This window comes from Sinocyclocheilus rhinocerous, unplaced genomic scaffold (assembly GCF_001515625.1).
Source record: "Sinocyclocheilus rhinocerous isolate Xijiao unplaced genomic scaffold, SAMN03320098_v1.1 scaffold220, whole genome shotgun sequence".
Taxonomy (NCBI): domain Eukaryota; kingdom Metazoa; phylum Chordata; class Actinopteri; order Cypriniformes; family Cyprinidae; genus Sinocyclocheilus; species Sinocyclocheilus rhinocerous.
Genome location: NW_015666573.1, coordinates 372487 through 396399, shown reverse-complemented (window position 1 = coordinate 396399; position 23913 = coordinate 372487). Strand labels below are relative to the sequence as shown.

General features: G+C 39.2%; 1 pseudogene; it reads left to right on the top strand.

Annotated features, from left to right (window-relative positions):
* Nucleotides 1-5911: 5911 nt before the first annotated feature.
* LOC107732901 (excitatory amino acid transporter 2-like) lies at nucleotides 5912-23517 on the top strand (annotated as a pseudogene).
* The last annotated feature ends 396 nt before the right edge of the window (nucleotides 23518-23913 follow it).

The following is a 23913-nucleotide window of genomic DNA, read 5'->3' as shown; positions in this document are numbered from 1 at the left end:
TTTCCAAAAAGACTCATGGCTGTATTAGATCAAAAGGGTGCTTCTACTAAATACTGAGCATTTTTCAGTTTTTCTTTTTTAATAAATTTGCAAAAATGTCAACAATTCTGTGTTTTTCTGTCAATATGGGGTGCTGTGTGTACATTAATGAGGAAAAAAAATTAACTTAAATGATTTTAGCAAATGGCTGCAATATAACAAAGAGTGAAAAATTTAAGGGGGTCTGAATACTTTCCGTACCCACTGTATCAGTTAACAAATAGCCCTGGTTGGGCATTCTTTGAGTGTAATGGTAGTGTGAAGTGTCAGAGAGATGATGGATGGTTTCAAGAGTGCAGATTATGAATGAGGCATGCTTCATTAGAGGCACTACTGAAAGAGGAGTCAACCAGCTGTGGATAGATCGCTAGATTGAGACATATATCAGTGAGAGAAAATTTGTCACAATGAGACCAGAGTGGCTTCAGAAATGAAGTAACGAAAGAGGTGATTCTGCAGACATGGAGCTTAAGGACAGATTGACAAGGATTTAGGAAGGTAAAATGAGGGTTCCTGCGGGGCTCAGTTAGGGAAAAACTTGCAGTAGAGAAACAGAGAAGGGGGAAATGGGGATTTATAAATAGCAAAGCTTTAGCAGGGTGAGGCGAGCAGATGTGATAGACAGTCTGTGCTTAAGGAGTTCAAACAACAGATTAATACACTCAGATTATTGTCAGAGATAGAGGGGTAAGGGGGAAGGGTGTGTGCAGTGTGTAGTTAAGCAAGATGACCCATACATCTACCTGCAGATGTGCTTGATCACCCTTTTATAAGTTAACCACAGGCAAAATAAGTAAAAACATTCTTTCTTTCCAGTATACATACATCTCATTGCTTTACATCAGTCTTGTATATGTTTATGATTGTATATGCTCACATTCTGGCAAAAGGCTGAGATGCATGGCTTTAAAATAAAATACAATTGGTCTTTAAAAAGTGTGTGAACCTGAGATACAATTCTTAATATTTTTTATCTTTTTGTCCAGTTAAAATACCTAAACTTCCTTAAATGATTGTTTCTTACTTGAGAATAGAAATTGCATACTACATTATGACTTGTTTTACAGAATATTTCTTGAATTAAGTTTATTATTATTATTATTTTTATCCCATTGGAAAATGTAACATAATTTTGTAACATAAACCATTTTTTAAAAGGTTTATGCTTTTAAAAAATGCCAGTAGAGTAAAAAGTAAAATGTATTTCAAAGTATATTTAAGATATAATTCAGAATAAAAAAAAAATATTGTATTCAACTTTTTGTTTAGTATTCCTGTAGCTCAAAACAGTAGCGGATGGCACTGACAATACCAGTGTCATTGGTTTGATTCCCAGGGAAGTAGTTTTGGATGTAAATATCTGCCAAATGTAATGTAGATATTTAAAAGCAAGTTGAAAATACTGATTAATAAAATAATTTATTGCATTTGATGATTGGAATGTGGTACAGTATGATCTTAAGAAACTCCTATATGTGAGAATTTTCCTATAACAAAAAAGTATTCCTGTAGCTCAAACTGTAGAACACAGTGCTTGCAGCATCAACAAGATCATGGGTTTGATTACCAGGGAACGCATGATGCAACTGATCAAATATATAGTTTAAATTCAAAGTGTCTTAAATATTAATCTGAACTGTATGTGACCCATCCATGTATAATGAGATTATTTATGGATGGGTCTAGTTTGCATAGTTTATGTGTGACATTGAAAGATAACTGTGGTGTCCAGTCTGTCACTGTGTTGCTTCTATTTTCTCACTGAGGCAGGGAGTTATGGGATTATATCTCGATCCCTTTGCAAAGCCCACACCAAACAATCAACCTCAGAAAATAATCCTCAGACGCACATTGGCACACGCACACACTGACCACACATTCAGACATCCGAACACACCTTGACATCAGTGGTGATTCTGGCATTCAAGATACGACATGACTCCCTCATCCTTCAAAAAAGCTTAATTACCCAGTTATGTTGAAATCCAGTGGTGATTTCACTATAGGTATTTGATCTAGAAAACAAACAAAAAGAATAAATGATCAATTATTAATAAAGTATAGACATAGACATATGAAAATACAAAATACAAAACAGTTCTTATTCTTGAGTAGTTCTCCTGTTTAGTTTAAGGCAGTACTTGGACCAAGTTATCTGTAATGTGACAGAAATGTGGTTGTTCAAACTTGTTACATAACTTTTTCTTTTTGTTTGACATTGCTATCTTCCACACCGTCACTGAAGCTCCTGCAAATAAGGGCAGCCAAACCACAAGAAACGCGTTCTTATCTCTTACCTGCTTAAAAAAAACAAAACTGCTATGTGGTTAGCAGGTGTCACAGTGGGGTTTGTTTTGATGGTTTTAATAGGGGTTTTATACACTTGTCAGCTGGTCAATATCGGGAGACTAGCCAAATCATCTTAAACCAGGCTTGGTCAAGGTTTAGCTCCATTGCACTAATCTTTTTCTCACTTTTTAATGCTTATTGTGATTCTTGGCTAGCTTTCTAAAGGGATTCCCCAAGGCCTTTCTGTCTTCCAGGGATTTTGGTTTGACCTCAACTTCAAGTCTTCTGACTGGTATCACTCTATCTAACATCTTCTGGCACTCTGATTAACACACTGTTTTTTTTGGTAAGCTGTAGTTTTGCTTGTGGTTAATCGTTTCATCTATTCCATTCCTGAGCATCCTGTTCTGTCATAAAGAGCTTGCCACTGTAAATCGAACCTGTTCTGTTTGATATGGCTATAGTCCAGCAGCTTAGCTTTGCTAAGCTTTAGGCATTTGTTTGGTTGCTTGTTTGAGGAATGATCTCAGGTAATGTTCATTAAGTGTCAGTAAGTGGAGGAAATAAATAGCGTCTAAGTAGAGTACATAGTCCTTGCCTCAAGATGTGGTAGCAACCATCAAGTTAAGACTTAATTTTATTTTGTTTTTGCGATCATTTATCATTTCATTCCATTGATGGTGTTCAATGGACCTCATAGCGTTGAGTGTCATCCTGTGCTGATCCGTCATTTTTCATTGTGTGTGTTTCGTGTCTGCATGTGGTGCAGTTTTGAGCCTGCCTGTCTGTTTTTCCCCCTCGGGGTGGTTTGAGTTTGTTTTTGTTTCATTTTTTACTAAAATAAAATACCATTTCTCCAGCGATTGCGTCCTCGCTTAATCTCCCCGCACGCACCGTGACAAACCAAGCAAACAGAATGTATCCTGAAACAAACATACATAGCTTTAAGTTCTTATTCTTGAGTAGTTCTCCTGTTTAGTTTAAGGCAGTACTTGGACCAAGTTATCTGTAATGTGACAGAAATGTGGTTGTTCAAACTTGTTACATAACTTTTTCTTTTTGTTTGACATTGCTATCTTCCACACCGTCACTGAAGCTCCTGCAAATAAGGGCAGCCAAACCACAAGAAACGCGTTCTTATCTCTTACCTGCTTAAAAAAAACAAAACTGCTATGTGGTTAGCAGGTGTCACAGTGGGGTTTGTTTTGATGGTTTTAATAGGGGTTTTATACACTTGTCAGCTGGTCAATATCGGGAGACTAGCCAAATCATCTTAAACCAGGCTTGGTCAAGGTTTAGCTCCATTGCACTAATCTTTTTCTCACTTTTTAATGCTTATTGTGATTCTTGGCTAGCTTTCTAAAGGGATTCCCCAAGGCCTTTCTGTCTTCCAGGGATTTTGGTTTGACCTCAACTTCAAGTCTTCTGACTGGTATCACTCTATCTAACATCTTCTGGCACTCTGATTAACACACTGTTTTTTTTGGTAAGCTGTAGTTTTGCTTGTGGTTAATCGTTTCATCTATTCCATTCCTGAGCATCCTGTTCTGTCATAAAGAGCTTGCCACTGTAAATCGAACCTGTTCTGTTTGATATGGCTATAGTCCAGCAGCTTAGCTTTGCTAAGCTTTAGGCATTTGTTTGGTTGCTTGTTTGAGGAATGATCTCAGGTAATGTTCATTAAGTGTCAGTAAGTGGAGGAAATAAATAGTGTCTAAGTAGAGTACATAGTCCTTGCCTCAAGATGTGGTAGCAACCATCAAGTTAAGACTTAATTTTATTTTGTTTTTGCGATCATTTATCATTTCATTCCATTGGTGTTCAATGGACCTCATAGCGTTGAGTTGCAATGTGTTCTTGTTAAACCCTTCAGTCTTAATTTTCAAAGTAAGCTGATGAAAGTCTTTGCACCCCCCAAAACTAGATTCAGTCATGTCTGCAATAAGAAATGTGAGTGCTACCCAGACCCCACTAAAATCCACCAAACTCTACCAATCACAAAAGATACTTGCTTAAACTGTGCATTTAGGGTTCATGTAATTTTTACAGGGCCCTTTGAAATGCTTGATTCCGATTGGTCAGTTGGAATTCAGTGGTCACCATGGCAACGCACCATATCAGACCGCTCTGGCACTACTGTCTGGTGGCTGATCGATTGTAACAAGACCTTAGAGGACTTTGGCATTTGTATTGCTGTAAAATTGTCTTGTTGCTAGGCCGATTGATTTGTGTATTGCCTTAGTGTAGATACAGGTAAAAGTATAAAATAATTTCAAATCAAATAAAAATTTCATGTTCATATTTTTTTTTATTTGGTGAGTATAATAAAGCGGAATCTCCGCTCCGCTCCGCATCAGGGCCCTGATTACCCTGTCGGGTTTATTTTGCAATAATTTAGGAATGCATTATTCCTTACACATTCCATATGCCCTCTTTTTAATTTTTGGTCTTTGTACACATGTGCCAGACTGACGTTTTTGGCTGTTGCACAATGTCTGGTTTGTTCAGTGGTTCACACCGTCTGCTCTGCATTTTTAGATGCTGCTGTCAGGTTAGAAGTAGCTCATCTGAAAAACACGTCTCGAGATTCCCTTGTGTTCCATCTCACATCCTGTGTGAAATGCACTTAATGCAGCACTGGACCCAAATAATGGCGCAATATCTTACCGATTATTGCAATATCGCAAATTTTGATCAACTATATTAATGCAAACTCAGCAGACAACCAGTAGTAGCTTTTCTGATTCTGTACAGTGTACCAAACCTGTATGACTTTCTGTCTTCATTGGAACATGAAAGAAGATATTTTGGGATATTACGGCTGAACTACCACTTTAATATCATCTGCTGACTGACAGCCAAAGCTCTTACATTATAGGTGGCCAATCCTGTTCATGTTCTTATTCATAATCAGTCTGGATTGGTGGAAAACAAAACGGTCACATTCTTTATCGGGGGCGGGATGTATTGTGACACTGGCTGATCTTAGAGACCTGCATCATGGCTTAAGAGCACACGAAATTGTAAGAAAAGAATACTTGCTCTTCATTATTGCAAAGGCTATCAATGTTTTTCATGAATTGAAGTCTTTGTGCCTTACTTGTTGACTGTCGTTGCACAGTTTTGAGTTGCTTTTCCTCAATGTTTCACTATAACATCGTGACCTTTCTTGAAAACTGTGACCTCCCACCAGCGCTGTGAATGAAAATGACTTATTCAGTTACAACCTGTTACCTCCTCTCTGGTAAACAAAGCAGCACTCCAAAAAAGGGATTAGCAGAATGTAGTAGCGCTTCATTTTTTATAGGTGCAGTTCTGGCATGTTGTTGCCTGTGTTTGAATGCGGAGACCTTCGTGAAAACAGGTTTAAGCTCAAGACTTAAGAGAAAATTGTGAGGTATTGTAAAAAGGGATGCAGAATCACAGGTCATAAGCTTCTCTTTCTCACTCTCTCTCTCTTCTCCGATGAGGCTTCACAGAGGATTATGTTTGTGCAATTGAAACTTGGCAGATGACTTCCCTCCCTCCCCCTCCAAAAAAAAAAAAAACAGTTCAGCAATGCTGCCAATCCATCTTTATGTCTGAGCAGCAACTGTTGTTTTAGTTTAAATCTGAGATGAAGAACACACAGATGAACAGGACAGGGAACATCCAGAAAAAGAAAGAGAAATGGAGCTCAAAGAGTCACAACCAAACAGCACCGAAAAATGGTAAGAAGAGAAAGGGCAAAAAGGCCCAAATGGCAAACTCGGGTGAGTATTTCTCTTGCCTAGTTATATTAAGATTAAAGGCAAAGAATTATTCTTCTTCATGATGCAATTCACAAATGTTTGTTCGGAAATATAAATGACGCACTGTCTTTCAGCTCTTACTTTCTTCTGAACATGTGTGTTTATTCTATATGTCTCATTACTCAAACCTCAGTTTCTCCTATACCTCAATCAGTGTCCGGCTTCATGCAGATGTTTATAATGGGCAGAGGCTGATGAAATGTTTATTGGCCCCACTTGGCAGTCATACGGTATTGTAAAGGAGCAGGAGCTGTGTATTATTCCCATATGGAGGTTTGACGGTGTATATGGGTGTGTCTGTGTGTGCATGTAACAGAACGCTTGAAAAGTAGCAGTTTAGAAGATTAAAAGATTGGAAAGGGTTATAATGTTTTCCTGCGAGGCTTTGTGGGTTTTGTTTCTTCCAAACCGAACCATGCCTTCATTTCAGCATCATTTGATTTCTCTTTATAAAAGAGGCGGAGCGTTACAGGAAAAACAGCTGTAAGATTCAATGTGATGCGAGGAGTTGAATAAGTAAATCTCTTGCTTGACTGTTTTGGACAATCATATGGATCACAGAATTGCCAAATGCTTGATGCGGATGAGAAAAGCAACATGTTGTGTGGTGCAGATGTTGCTTGGGAGGTTTCTAATAAACTGTTTATTTATGCATTTTAGATTGTGAGTACAAAGACTTTGTCATAATCAGTCATAAATAAATCATACAAAAATTAAGAAGAAGAATACAATCAAATGAGGCTGTGCAATACGTTGGCCTCCAGTGTCATGAGCATAGACGGCGACAGATAAAAATAATAATGACCAATTATGGTAATGTGGTGTGTTATGTGTTGGCATGCTCATATAAACACAGCAGAGGGTTGTTCAAGGCTTTCAGATGCAATTTCATGACCCTATCTTCATACTCCTGCTGTAATATAGGCCTGTGTTGCTGAGGCGAAATGTTTGTGACCAATCCATTACTCGCAAGGGTGTTAATCGCATCCACAACTACAATTCATCAGTCTCAGACATCGCGGTTACTTTGTCTATCTCTGTGGTATTTTTTTCTCTATTACTAATACGACTTTTAAACACACGCTAAGCTTGTTGTCATTCTGGTGAATTGTTTTGCTTAGCCACTGCTCATTAGCATGATAGAAAGAAAGCTTGAGGTTATTTGGAAAGATATTTTTCATCATAATTTGTCATTGCACTAGTATTTGTCCAGAGCAATTCTTAGAAGCAGGGCATGGCCAAGGAAGTTTGTTAGTCCTGGAAAAAAGCAATTCATTAGCATTCCCATTTATCTTAATGGCTATACTCTGCTTCTGTCCGTGCTATGGACAAGCATTGTTTCCTCAATGCTTGACTTAAAACAAAGATCACTTTTTTAATGATTTTTCTAGTTCTGGATAATTAAAGAACTTTACTAGTTAAAGCTATGTTAAGCTAGCAGTCAAAGCTGTTAAGTAAAGACTAATCAAAAAGTTTTGTTGAAAATTAAAATTGGCTTTGGAATTGAAAATTAAATTTGACCATTTTTAGCTTCAGCAATATGTGATATGTAATTTAAAAGACATCAATATATTTTCATAGTAAACCATACACAGTAAAGAAATTATAATCTGACACACACACACACACACACACACACACACACAGTGGGTTTCCAGGAATAATTGATGATGGGCCTTTGAATTATTAGAAAATAATGCATACCCGAGGTTTCTAATAATTTAACAGACCGTAGTAAATTATTCCACATATACTACAGTTACCACACCTCAAGACATTGTTCAGATGTTGTATTTCAAGACATTCGTCAGGTTTTTGTCCTTAAAACACTCTTGAAGGTGGGATTAATTTCTTACGCCATTGGTAGTATTGTTGATTACCTGCAATTAAACCAATTAATGTTGCCGTTTCAAAGCGGGTCCCGCCTTCTGAATGTTTGCTGTAACGAACACATCCTTCAGGTGCTGCGAAGCAAACGGCTAAATAGGCATGTAAAGAAGTACAGCTCCTAATGCAGGTGTGTGAGTTGTTGTCATCTATTTTGGAGTGATTGCAATGTATTCTAAATATAAACTTGTTCTGTCGATTTCTGGACATATTATTCACCGGTTTATTACGAGTTTAAACGAGAGTGAGTGCCGTTGACGCACCCAGACGCGCCGCATTGAATTTGCACGTGCAATGAAAGATATCCCGTCAGGAGCTGATTAGCAAAATAGCTACAAAAGGCAAAGAAGTTTGTATTCAAAGTCAAAAAGCATTCACACACTTAATGTTTCAAAAAAGGACCTCAGATGTGTGAATCTTCTAAATTCTGCTGATGATTACATTACTGCTCTAACATAATACTTCATTTCAGTTTCAACTAACTTAGTAGTGAACGTTTCTTTCACTTCCACGTGATTTGTGTATATAGTGCATATTTAAGATAACAATGCAATACATAATATTATATTATTAATATTAATAATATGACAAAATCTGTCAAGAAGTCAATATTGATTAAATGCGGCATCGAGCTTCTTCGTCGGTAAAAAGGATGGAGGCTTGCGGCCATGCATAGACTACCTGGTCCTTAACTCCCAAACGGTCAAGTATTGTTATCCACTTCCTCTGGTCCCGGCCACCCTGGAACGGCTGCGTGGAGCTCACATCTTCTCTAAGCTGGACCTGCATAGAGCTTACAACCTCATTCAGATCCGGGAGGATGATGAATGGAAGACGGAATTCGTGACAACATATGGCCACTACGAATATCAGGTAATGCCTTACGGCCTCTCCAACTCACCCTCGGTCTTCCAAGGATTCATGAATGAGGTGTTCTGGGAGTACTTCCAGCACTTTGTCATGGTGTACATCAGCTGAACATCACCACCACGTGAAGCAGGTCCTTTGGAAGCTGAGAGAACACCACCTCTATCTCAAACTGGAGAAGTGCGAGTTTCACCGTTACTCTATCCAGTTCATGGGATACATCATCGACCATCATGGAATTCACATGGACCAGAGGAAGGTACAAGTCATCAAGGAATGGCCGCAACCAAGCACCATCAAAGAACTTCAACGATTCCTGGGCTTTGTCAACTTCGATCGCCGGTTCATTTCCAATTTCAGCCAAGTCTGTGCACCAATCACCTCGCTACTCAGGAGTAAGCCCAAGTCTCTGTCCTGGACGCCTGCTGCCATCGACGCTTTCCACCAGCTCAAAGAGGCATTTTGTACCGCTCCTACCCTCGCTCACCCGGATCCCCAACTCCCATTCGTCGTGGAGGTGGATACTTCAACAGTAGGGGTAGGAGCGGTATTATCTCAATATCACGGAGAGCCTCCCATCCTCCATCCATGTGCCTTCTATTCCAAAAAGCTGTCCCTGGTGGAGCAGAATTATGACATCGGCAACAGAGAACTTCTAGCCATCAAGCTAGCACTAGAGGAGCGGCGACACTGGTTGGAGGGAGCCAATCACCCTTTTGAAGTGATTACGGATCACTGTAACTTGGAATATCTTCGCGATGCCAAATGACTCAATCCCCGACAAGCCCGTTGGGCTCTATTCTTCACCAGGTTCAACTTTACAGTCACTTACCATCCCGGTTCCAAGAACCAGAAAGCAGACGCACTCAGACGACAATAACTATCCTCCCAAACTATACTCCTTCCAGCTTTAATTATGAGTCCCATCCAGTGGTCTCTGGACGATCAGATCACGGAAGCCACTCACTCAGAACCTGCTCTGCCGGGAGGTCCAGAAGAGAGGACCTATGTGCCATCAACCCCGCGACTTACCCTTTTGGACTCATTCATTCATCTCTGGGCTCTGGACAGCCAGCAAACCCTCTCACTCCTCCAAAATCTCTACTGGTGGCCCAACATGGCCCGGGAGGTCTCCCAGTTTGTCAAGAGCTGCTCAGTCTGTGCCATCTCCAAACTCCCAGACACCTACCTCAAGGAAAACTGGTTCCACTACCCAACCCTCGCCGGCCCTGGTCACACCTGGGTGCGGATTTCATGATTCCTACTCTGGGCAGAGTATGCACAAAACTCTCTATGGCAAAGTACCACCGGCCTGACCCCTTTCCAGTGCATACTTGGCTTCCAGCCGCCCCTGTTTCCCTGGTCAGGTGAGCCATAGAACGTTCCAGCTGTGAATCATTGGTTTCAGGAGAGTGAGAGGGTCTGGGACTCAGCACATGTCCACCTGCAAAAGGCAGTTCGGAGACATAAAAGCCAAGCTGATAACTCGCTGCTCCAACGCTCCTCAGTACCATCCGGGTCAAAAGGTCTGGCTTTCCACCAGGGACATTCGTCTCCAGCTGCCTAATAGTAAGCTGAGTCCCCACTTGATAGGTCCATTCACCATCAGGAGGCAGACTACCAACTCATCTTACTCCCTCACTACCGTATTGCACCTACTTTTCATGTTTCACTGCTCAAACCCTTCACTAACCCCTTGGTCTCTCCTCCCACAGGATCTGGCAAACTGGATGTACCTCCTCCTCATGAGATTGCTGAAGAACAAAACCTCTATCGATTCAACACCATCCTGGACTCCCGGCGGCCTCGTAGATTGCGAGGGATATGGCCCTGAGGAGAGATTGTGGGTTCCATGCTCTTCATCCTGACCATCCTGCACCCAGGGGTCATGGCCGTCCTCATCGCCACGGCTTGCGGGCATCTGGAGCCACCCGTGGAGGTGGGGGGGTACTGTCACGGAGTCACAAGCAATGCCAGATCCTTCAGCCCCACCCACTCGTTCACAATCACCAGGGTTCTGATTCCCCTCACCTGTCTGCACTAATCAACCACAGTATGAAGCCACCTTCCTGTCACCACCTCAGTGTCTGGTCTTGTTGTTACTTCTTCTATCAACTTACCTGACTACTTACCTGATCTACTCTAGGATCCCTTCATTTTCAGTCAACTGCTCTGCATTCCGCATTCCCCATGAGCCTGCAAATCAAGGACAGTGTTAGTCTCAGCTAGAGTTACTGAACTATTATCACTTTCCTGTGATCATCGCATTCTCCTCCAAAGCCTCTCAATAAAACTTTGTGCTGTGGAAATTGACCTGTGTTGTCTCCTTCTGTGTGTTGACAGGGTGGGGGAAATCCTGCCCGTACCCTGCTGGGAAAAAAAATGATAAAAGCACTTATGTTTATTTACTGAAGTGGTATTGCAGGAACTGTGAATAAATTACTGAACAAATTACTGCATAATAATAATAATAATATCATGGCTATAATAACAAAAAAGAGATTACCTTATAAAGTTTGATTAATATGTACATAAATAATAGTCAAAAGTTTGGACACATTACTTCTTTTTGAAAGAAGTCCCTTATGCTCATCAAGCCTGCATTTATTTGATCAAAAAAGCAGAAAAAACAGTAATACTGAGCAAGTATGTGTTAAATTGATAAAACAAAAAGTGATCGTAAAGACTTGTATTGTCATAAAAGATTTTTAAAAAATGTTAATAATCAAAAAATCCTGAAAAAAATATCAAAGGTTATAAAATAAATATTAAGCAGCTCAACTGTTTCTAACATTGATAAATCATCATATTAGAATGATTTCTGAAGGATCATGTGACACTGAAGACTGGAGTAATGATGCTGAAAATTCAGCTTTGCATCACAGAAATAGATATTTTAAAGTATAGTAAAATAGAAAACCATTATTTTAAATTGTAATAGTATTTCACAATATTACTGTTTTTCTGTATTTTTGATCAAATAAATGCAGGCTTGGTGAGCATAAGAGTCTTCTTTAAAAAAAACTTTTAAAATAGTAATGTGTCCAAACTTTTGACCAGTACTGTATAAGTAAAAATACACAAAATGTAAAATAAAATATAAATATAATAAATAAAAAGGTTAGGAATCATTTTTGTTTCAAGTGCTTTTTATTGGGGCTGGGGGCCTCCAACATGAATTTTGCCTAGGGCCTCCAAATGTCTAGAACCGGCCCTGCAGTAGTCTACATACTGCAATAAATCAATGGAGAAAGATGCTTTTTGGCAGTAGAATGGAGTCATTTTGGTATCAACCAGCAGGGACTTATTGGGCTGTGCTAACCAGCAAAACCTTGACCCCCTGACCCCTTTCGTAAAGGCCTGAGTTCACTGGAGGCATAAAGTGAAGGGTAGGATATTTAAGTAATCATCACTGTTTATTTACCTTGGACTTTCTTGCTTTATTTCTTTCTCTTGACTTATACAGATAGAATGACGAATAAGCATTTGGGCAACCAGACAAGTGCAGCATTGCAGATGGACGATGGAGTGGAAGCAGAATTAAAAGACAACACAAATCAACAATGCGGCTGGTTTTCACGCAACCTGCTCCTTGCCCTCACCGTGCTAGGTGTGCTTGTGTGTGCGTGCATGAATGTGTGGGAGTGTTTGTATACAACTTCAGATCTGTATGTGTCTCCTTCCTTGGAAGTTCAGAAGATTAAATAAGTTTGCCAGTTCATGATTTTATTGCCCGTTTGGTGGTCATAAACTAATAAAGTCTAGCTAGTCACAGTGAGGTGATAAGGACAAAGCAGGAGAGACGATATTATCGTTGATAATATATGGGAAGAGATTAGTTAATTTTGAATGAAAAAGGGGGTGTTTATTAAAGGCACAGCAGCTGGAAAGAGGAAAAAAATGGTCATGAAAACTTAAATACTTCTATTTTGGGCCCAAAAATGTATGATATGACCAATTTAATCCTAGTTTGTCAGCCTTTAGCTTTCCTTATACTTACATTCTTAAAAATATAAAAGATAAATCTTGTCTGTGGTTTCATTACTGTGATCATCGGTCAAACCGCAGACAAATACCAAACTAGCAAGTTCTCAGCAAATTTTTTGGCCCCAATGTAGCAACACTATTTATACAACAGTAGTTTGAGATGTTGCAGATACAGGACAGTTATGCAGTGGTGCATGTGAAATACCCAGAATCCTATAATGCTGTGATCCATACACCTTTTCATAAGCAGGCTGAACATAACCGGTGTAATCGACACTCTTACAGGTGTTATAGCGGGCACAGTGCTGGGCATGATGCTGAAGACAAATACCAAACTAGCAAGTTCTCAGCAAATTTTTTGGCCCCAATGTAGTGACACTGTTTATACAACAGTAGTTTGAGATGTTGCAGATACAGGACAGTTATGCAGTGGTGCATGTGAAATACCCAGAATCCTATAATGCTGTGATCCATACACCTTTTCATAAGCAGGCTGAACATAACCGGTGTAATCGACACTCTTGCAGGTGTTATAGCGGGCACAGTGCTGGGCATGATGCTGCGTTATGTTCCTGATCTGGACACAAACACTCTCATACTGGTTTCCTTTCCAGGAGACATCCTAATGAGAATGCTGAAGATGCTCATCCTGCCCCTCATCATCTCCAGTCTCATCACAGGTCAGTCCTCAAACACATGTGTTGTGTTTTATGATTGTTAAATGGAAACCGAGTGTCTACAGCACAAGAAAGCAAGCCATTTATCTTTGTTGATACAAGATCTCTCTCTTCTTCCCTCTGTCTCGTAGGCCTGGCCGGTCTGGATGCTCGCTCCAGTGGAAGAATGGGCTCCAGAGCAATGGTGTACTACATGTCCACCACAGTAATCGCTGCTGTTCTGGGTGTCATCCTGGTGCTTGGAATACACCCTGGGAACCCAAAACTCAGGTCCGGTCAGGTCAGCTCCGCCCCCAAGAACCAAGAAGTCAGCAGTATGGATGCCTTTCTGGATCTGATCCGAAAACTTTTCCCAGAGAACCTGGTCCAGGCTGCTGAAGATGCTCATCCTGCCCCTCATCATCTCCAGTCTCATCACAGGTCAGTGCTCAAACACATGTGTTGTGTTTTAAGATTGCTAAATGGGAACAGAGTGTCTACAGCACCAGAAATGTTGATACAAGATCTCTCTCTTCTTCCCTCTGTCTCGCAGGCCTGGCCGGTCTGGATGCTCGCTCCAGTGGAAGAATGGGCTCCAGAGCAATGGTGTACTACATGTCCACCACAGTAATCGCTGCTGTTCTAGGAGTCATCCTGGTGCTTGGAATACACCCTGGGAACCCAAAACTCAGGTCCGGTCAGGTCAGCTCCACCCCCAAGAACCAAGAAGTCAGCAGTATGGATGCCTTTCTGGATCTGATCCGAAACCTTTTCCCAGAGAACCTGGTCCAGGTCTGTTTTCAACAGGTAAAAAGTTGTGCTTGTGCTTTGAAAAGTTTTAAATGTAATCACAAGATCACCCAGTATGCACTTGGGGTCAGTGGTTTACCATGAAACCGGGTCCCGCCCACAAACAGAGACATCATGGATGAGAGTTTATGTCTCTGATGACTTGTGGGTGATTTTTTTTCTCTCTCTCTTCAGGACTTTTCTCTTTATTTGTGCTCTGTTGAAACATTTTTGGTCAGCTTTTTGCATTTCTGTTGTTTAGAAAATGTGAATCTTTTAGAACAGTGGCGCAGCAGGTTACTCGTGATGTATATGGGGCTGTGCTCATGGGAACCTGGGGTCAGATCTAAGTTGACCAATGGTTCATGCTGTCTGCGGCCAATGATTCACAGCTGTTGTTTTTTACATTGTTTGTTCATGGTTTTTGAGCATGAGGACATGTCACACAACCTGTCCTGTCCATCTGCCTAATTTGTCTTGCTTCTAACAAATGACAGATGAATTTGTGTAGAGTTTGGCCAGAAAACAATATGAGAATCGCTTTCTCTTCTTTTTTAAAGTTGCCTATTTATTTTGCAATTTTTTGCAATATTTTCATTTAAGCATAGTTTTTTCCTGCTGTCTGCTAAACAAGGCATAGTCATTTTCCAATTATTGTTCTTATATTGCAGTTTAACCTGTGTTAAGTTAAAGGTTACCAGCTAACTGAGTTACTAAAGCCAAATTTTACTTGCATTTGCTTTTTGATTGTTAATTTTGGAACCTGTTGTTGTATATAAAGGCCTAAATATTGATATTTTTCCTAAGATTTTTGCTTGCTTCTAACAAATGACAGATGAATTTGTGTAGAGTTTGGCCAGAAAACAATATGAGAATCGCTTTCTCTTCTTTTTTAAAGTTGCCTATTTATTTTGCAATTTTTTGCAATATTTTCATTTAAGCATAGTTTTTTCCTGCTGTCTGCTAAACAAGGCATAGTCATTTTCCAATTATTGTTCTTATATTGCAGTTTAACCTGTGTTAAGTTAAACGTTACCAGCTAACTGAGTTACTAAAGCAAAATTTTACTTGCATTTGCTTTTTGATTGTTAATTTTGGAACCTGTTGTTGTATATAAAGGCCTACATATTGATATTTTTCCTAAGATTTTTTTCTAATCTAAAATATAAAATGAAAATGCTGGACTTCAGGCGTCACTCAGCACACTGTGAAACATTTGTGACGTTCACGCCTTTTTAAATTAATTTAAAGATATCTTATGTTCACACTGTGGTTTATGTTTAGCATTGCAGAAGCACGTGTTCTTCCATTTATTCTTAACAGAGCATATAATAAACATTATTGCGGTGTGTATGAGACTGATTCCAGATAACCAAGCTCTCATCTGAGGAGTTCCTTCTAATTGTTATGTTTGCAGAGCTTTATATACACCGTTTCAAGGCGGATCCACCTGGGTCATAAGCTCTTTCCCTGATCGTTTGTTTGCTTTGAACTCATTGCACATCACATTTTTATTGAGCAACACTACACTAAAAATACTTTTTTATGGAAATGGATCAAGACATTTTATGAGAGCAACTCTGCCGAGGATAGAGACTCAAGAATATGACTGACTAAAAAAGATATACTCAAAGGTGATGTGCCATGCAGGGACTTCTGGGAAAATCCTTTTACTGTTTTCCGCTGTGAATTATATAAGGCTCTTATTTTTTTACTTCCAAAACAGTATTTTACTATAGACATATCTTGGTGACTATAATATATTTTCACCATAAATTACATGGTAATTCATACTTTATCATTTATTTTTTAATTTGTTCAATTAAGTGTATTTGTCAGACCCTGTTCCTGTCATGTGTTGTGTTTTCCTCCCCCACGTGCTTCCTATGTTTCCTTATGCCCTTATTTGGTCCTTCCCGTTCCCTGATTAGTTCTTCATTTGTTTCCAGCTGTGTCTAGTTAATTATCCTCTTTATTAATTATGTACTTTAGTTCTAGTCAGTTCAGTCTGTCTCTGTCGGGTCTTAAACGTCGAATGTTGTGCTACATGTTGTGTTCCTGCCTGCCCTGTGTCTCCCCTTCTGAAGATTATTAAAGACTATTATTTGTGATGACTCCACGTCTCCTCGTTCCTCGCTCCTCCTGTAGGCAACCGTGACAGTATTGTCCTGTTAAATATAATGTTTCACTCTATATAATAAAAATAACATTTAAAGTACAGTAATAATATTGTAATAATATAATTAATAATGATAATAATATATATTTACACTAAACTATGTCCAAAAGAGTTTTGCTTACCGTTTTATGGAATCGTCAATTGTTTTTTTTGCTTCTCTTTTCAGGTTCAAACGGTGGTGAAAAAAGTAGCTGTCCCAGTCCAGAACCAAACAGAACCGATCATTGTCAATAGGAAAAAACTGGAACTCAAGTGGGGAATGAATGTTTTAGGTTAGAGTATATTCAGTTTTTTTTTTCTGTACTTGAAACGCAAAATACAGCATAAATGTCATTTTAAGTACCAGCAACTACAGAAAGTGGCATTTCAGTTTGTGATGCATTATTGGAATACCAAATAATGTTAGGAATTATCAATAGAAAATAGATGAATTTCTGTTTAATTTCACTATATTTAATCGTCATTTTTGTCACCTCTCTGTATTGTAAGGTTTGATTGGGTTCTTCATCACGTTTGGTATCTGCATGGGGAAAATGGGAGAGAGGGGGAAGCTCATGTGCGAGTTCTTCAACATACTTAATGAGATCATCATGAAGATGGTGTCCATGATCATGTGGTCAGTATTCTGCCTTTATCATGAGTGTGTACAATCTATTGCAACTGAAACAAATGAATTTGTTTTAGCCATTTTACGAGTGTCATCCACTCATAAATAACAATAATTAATCTCTGCATGTTTTGATTCCTGAAGCATGGGATAAAACTGACTACAGAAGTGTAGAAGGTTTTTGTACTAAGGCATTATTGTGTTTGAATTTGTCCAGCGTGTTCAGGGGTGTTCAGTAGAGTAAGAGAATTGGACAGAGAGAAAAGTATAGCATGTAAGGAAGAGGGAGAGAGGGGAATTTGTCAGGGACAGAACAGCACAGGAATCTGAGAGAGTGCACCATCATATTTGTGTTCCCATGAGTAAATGTGGGAGTTTTATTCTGGATGTAATATATCCTCCGACAAATAGGCCGCAGACAGATACCCACATGCTGGCAAAGACAGACATAGCAGAAAACAGTTAGAGCACTGAACTTATGAATCATATCTGCAGAAATGAAACACTTGATCTGCAATGCTAACAGGCCATTTTACAGCACAAAAGGAGTGAGACGGTGGGAAGGAACATGTCGGTTTCATATTCTAATACATTTTTAACATTAAAAGAACAAACACGGAATAAGTAAATACCCCAAAATAAAAGCATATGACAACAAAGTCAGTCTCCGCTCAGCCCTGAGACTGTCCCATCTGTAACTAACTGTGTTCTGTGTTTTCCGTTCACAGTATGTAAACTGTTCAAATGGTACAATAAACATCATCTGTTGCTTACCATAACACACGGTGCAATATTTATACCCAGCATTTTAGATGATTTAAATTCAGACCACATAAGAAGTAACATCTTCTCATATGGTGTTCAGGTTGCGAAACTAGGCCAATATGATGATCCCCTTGTAAGGGACTCCCTTCTGAAAATATAAAGGCAGATATATATGAATAAAGACATACTGTGTGAATAAAAAAAGTGAGATTATAAAAAAACATGTAAAATAAATAACTGTGCCTTTGTACTAAAGATAAAAGAAGAAGTGTATACACACACACATACATATATTAATACAATATAGTTCTAATAAATATAAAAATAAACATTTTCAGATTTCCAATTCATATTTGTATAATACTTTTCAAAATAAAATTTTTTCCAATGCAGCTGTATTGAAAATACAACCCCATTTGCCAAGACACATATACAAATTTGATTTTATTTTATTAATATTTTTTATTTAATTTTGTTTAATTGCCACAAATACAAACTGATTGATTGATTGAGTTTGTCAAAAAACTGTATTAAAGTTAGTTTTTATTTTATACTGTTAATGTTTGATAAACAAAATTAGAGAACAAGTATTATGGCTCAGCAACCTTACATTACAAAAAAACACTTGACATGTACTCTAAACAGAGCTAAACTAACCACTAAATAACGCAACGAATCTGTCCTCAGGTACTCTCCAGTAGGCATTGCCTCCCTCATCTGTGGGAAAATTGCTGCTATCGGTGACTTGGAAGTGGTGGCGAGGCAGCTAGGCATGTACATGGTCATGGTCATAGTCGGTCTCATCATTCATGGTGGGCTCATCCTGCCAGTCATATTCTTCGCCGTGACTCGGGAAAAACCCCTTCACGTTTTACTCTGGTATCTTCCAGGCTTGGATCACTGCTCTGGGAACGGCCAGCAGGTACAGACAGCAGACTACTCCTCACGTGTTTCATGGTGATATGCTGATTGAAGTGTTCTGGCAGCATAGACTGAAGATTTAAACGTCACTTTTGGTTAAACAGTGTTGTCTTGAGAAGCAAGATCTTACCATAACAGACGGTGCAATATTTATACCCACCACTTTAGATGATTTAAATTCAGACCACATAAGAAGTAACATCTTCTCATATGGTGTTCAGGTTGCGAAACTAGGCCAATATGATGATCCCCTTGTAAGGGACTCCCTTCTGAAAATATAAAGGCAGATATATATGAATAAAGACATACTGTGTGAATAAAAAAAGTGAGATTATAAAAAAACATGTAAAATAAATAACTGTGCCTTTGTACTAAAGATAAAAGAAGAAGTGTATACACACACACATACATATATTAATACAATATAGTTCTAATAAATATAAAAATAAACATTTTCAGATTTCCAATTCATATTTGTATAATACTTTTCAAAATAAAATTTTTTCCAATGCAGCTGTATTGAAAATACAACCCCATTTGCCAAGACACATATACAAATTTGATTTTATTTTATTAATATTTTTTATTTAATTTTGTTTAATTGCCACAAATACAAACTGATTGATTGATTGAGTTTGTCAAAAAACTGTATTAAAGTTAGTTTTTATTTTATACTGTTAATGTTTGATAAACAAAATTAGAGAACAAGTATTATGGCTCAGCAACCTTACATTACAAAAAAACACTTGACATGTACTCTAAACAGAGCTAAACTAACCACTAAATAACGCAACGAATCTGTCCTCAGGTACTCTCCAGTAGGCATTGCCTCCCTCATCTGTGGGAAAATTGCTGCTATCGGTGACTTGGAAGTGGTGGCGAGGCAGCTAGGCATGTACATGGTCATGGTCATAGTCGGTCTCATCATTCATGGTGGGCTCATCCTGCCAGTCATATTCTTCGCCGTGACTCGGGAAAAACCCCTTCACGTTTTACTCTGGTATCTTCCAGGCTTGGATCACTGCTCTGGGAACGGCCAGCAGGTACAGACAGCAGACTACTCCTCACGTGTTTCATGGTGATATGCTGATTGAAGTGTTCTGGCAGCATAGACTGAAGATTTAAACGTCACTTTTGGTTAAACAGTGTTGTCTTGAGAAGCAAGATCTTTCTCTGTTTTTCTCTCTTTTACATATAGCACATTCTTATTTTGAAAAATTCTATTTTAAACTGGTATGTGGATGTTTTAACATAAACTCCAACATAACTTAAAAAAAAGAAAAACACACATCAGATGACTTATATTTTAGACACCACATAAATCATCCACACTCCTTAATCTGGCCAAACACACTTTCTGATGTTCTCCAGAATAGAGCTCTAGAAAGATTAATCAGTCTAAATGGATGGGAAATTATGAAAAGATATTTTAGAGAGTTGTTTATGAATAAATCTGGGTTTACATCTGTTGCGCCAAACCATTTTCTGAATGTCAAACCAGTTTGTCAGTTTGGCACAGAATATGCATGCAATCCTATCAACTTTTTTAAATAATTAGTTTTTGGGCGTTATTTTGGATTCATGTTTAGTCAGAGCAATTTTTCAAACAACAAATTAGCATTTGTTAGATAATTATAATCAATTTAACTTTCTCTTTTTCAGCGCTGGGACATTGCCAGTGACGTTTCGTTGTCTGGAGGAGAATCTAAAGATTGACAAGCGTGTGACTCGCTTTGTGCTGCCCATTGGAGCCACCATAAACATGGATGGCACTGCACTCTATGAGGCTGTAGCAGCCATTTTCATCGCTCAGATGAATGACATTTCCCTAGATGGAGGACAGATTGTTACTGTTAGGTAAGGAGATGTGAAACTGAAACCAGACAAATTGTGGCTTCTGCAGTGGAGGGAATTATTTCTAATGGGCTTTTTGGTTTGCTCTGATGTCATTTTCCATATTTACTAGATGAACAATGACTGCAAATTTGTATTTTTTATTTTATTTTATTTATTTGTTCATATAAGAATTGATTCTGTATAATCCATTTTTAAAATGACATTTGTTGTCTCTTTTAAACATTTGCCTGCTAGTTCTCACACACAGCATGTGTTTGGTTTTATGATCCTTTGTGTTGTGGCATAACAATCTGGTTACTATTACAGTTATTAAAATTGCTTTTTATTACTATGGCTCTATAATTGTAATACAGTTCCAAAACAAAACTTTAACCTGCAGCTACATCACAGATGTTCCTCATTTAACTGAGCTAGCATCTTCCAATTCTTTTTCATTTTACGTTTGTTCTTATTTTCCTTCTTTCCTCCATTGAACTTGTTCTCTTTTTTTCACCCACCCCCTCAGTAGATCATATCTGTCAGTGCCGCCCCATACTGTCTCAGTCATGGTGGTATAACCCCCTCTCTTTCTTTCTCTGCAGTATGACAGCGACTTTGGCCAGTGTGGGAGCGGCCAGTATTCCCAGTGCGGGTCTGGTCACCATGCTGCTAATCCTGACCGCTGTGGGCCTTCCAACTCAAGACATCAGCCTGCTCGTCGCTGTCGATTGGCTTCTGTGAGTTCAAACAACTCTGTTTGGGTTATGTACGGGCCGTCGCTTACAACCCCCTGAAGACGGCCCTGGTTTTGTCCTGACTAATTATCAACTGTCCTCATGAATATAAACAGCTGTCCTGAGCTGTTTTGTGTCAGCTTTTAGAGCTGTCTTTTGTGTGTCTTCAGTGACAGAATGCGCACCTCCATTAACGTGGTGGGCGACTCTTTCGGGGCAGGCATTGTGGACCACCTATCACGGGCAGAGCTTGCTGTGATCGACGGGGACATCCCTCTATCAGACGAGGTGTTTGTCCCCCCTCCACCTCTCCTCACTGAAATAGACCTCATAGACCCTCTCAAACCGCCCGAACTGCCCCCTCGCTCCCCGCGGCCCCCAAAGCTCAACCATCACGCCCCGTCTCTGACCCCTTCACAGTCTCAATCGCACTCTATCCCGCACTCGCCCCGTTCCGTCCGCTCTCCGTCACCTCACTCCATCCGCTCGCCTTCCCCGCGCTCCGTGTGCTCTCACTCCCCGAGGCCTTTCGAACACATTCCCCTCGTCTTTTATGCAGGACGGAGCCTGGATACTGCGCCCTGCCCACTCATGACAACCAGGTGAGGCTTCATTCATAAAATATAAATATAATGCTTAGGTTTTAGGTCTTAAATACATCGATCACCTAAAATTGAAATGCCTGTCATCATTTACTCCTCTTCATGTCGTTCTAAACCTGCATGACTTTCTTTCTTCTGTGGAACACAAAAGTCACTCTTTTTCTTTTCCATATACCACAGAACTGATCCATATACAGCTTGTGTGCTACTATACTGCGAAGTTTTAATACAAGACTACAGTTGTTTTTTGCAAGAAACAGACGGAGATCTAAGTCATTATTCACTGTTAAGCTTCTTGACATGTTTAGTAGAGTTACACTGTCCGATCTGTGAACAGATCTTTCTTTTGAGTCCGATCTTGTCAATGATGTGTTATATCCAGTTCACAAAACCGATCTGAATGATTTGTTCACAAATTGGACTGATCTGTGAGGTTTGTTTTTGCGTCCTTTTTGAACCTTTTGAAAACTTCCATCTTCATTCATTGTAATTGCGCGAAAAAAAGAGAGAAGTTCTGAGGAAGAACAAATACACTAGACAATGCACAAAAAGTACACAAAATATCCTGTTAAATTTATGATTTAAAAAAAAATGGCAGCTGTGGTTTCCAGAAAAGTGTTTCAGTTACTACAAGATGGCATTTTGGTGTATGTATATTTGGCTAATTATACTTGTGCGTTTAATTAAATGATATATTGTTAATATTAATATTGTTAAAAGACAAAACACCATCAGAGTAATAAAAAAAATCTGGGAATGAGACTGAGAATGTCCTTTTACTGTTTTACACTGTAAATTATCCAGTAATTCATAATTTTACTTGCAACCATAAGTCTGATAGTAATTTCACCACAATCGTTTTTCACTGTATGTGTTAACTTATAGTTAAAAACATGTTTTACTGTAGCATATTTACTGCAATATCTTTTCCTGTAAAAATTACATTGTAATGACTTGAGGGTGAGTAAACTATGCATTTCAGTCTAATTCCGATGTTCTTATACTGAGATGTTTTTGTTGTGGATATGCTGTTAAAAGTCCTTGACTCCCATCACTTCACATGCCGCAGATTACCACTCTTCCCAGAGGTTTCCGAGAGAGAAGCAGAAACCGGGAAAGAGAGAGACTGCAGGAACGGGAACGGGATAAAGGGAGCGAGACTGAGGAGGATGAGGAGAAAGAAAGAATGATGGACGAGGCGAGCGACGGAGAAGAAAGCGACGACACAGTGTACGACAGACACCACGCCATCCCACCTTGTGACCTGCCCTGAACGAAACAGACAAAGCTTTACCACATTTTCACAATACTTCTTCTGTATTTCAGAACCCACCTTTCTCGATGAAAGCTGGCCTTTTTTGTTGTTTGGCAAAGACTTTGAGTACCTTGGTGTGTTGTGTGTTTGTTTTGCTTTGAGAAACTTGACATATGTGAAAGGAATGTTCACTGGGCTTCACTATGTTTCTTAGTATCAGCTTTACAGTCTAGCAACAGCAACTGTTTGTAACTTATAGCTAAATTGCTTTTACAAGATTTCAGTAATAAACCGGATGAATGGCTTTGAGTGATTATTGCACATGCTCTGCCAATCTCCTATCATATAATTTATCTAGGCTACTGGGACACTGGTTATAACGCTGGATGTCACTGCACTTCACTGTAAAACCCAGACTTACTCAATGGTTCAGGGAAAAGCCTTGACTCATTTGAGCTGCCTTAGTTTACTTTTATAGTCGAGATGTCCTCTGTTCAGTTGCCAGTGCAACATAAACAGGCATTTCAAATGAGTCGAAGCAGTTGGTTCCTATAAACAGTCCAAAGTTGTTCCAAATCTCCCGTCCTATGATTTGTTGGGTTTTTCTTGCGACGGTGGCGAGGACGTCACAAGCAGCTGTGAGTAACATGAGGCAGTTTCTTCCCGTACCCCTCATGTTCTTTCCCTATCCGCATGTCTTAAAAATGTG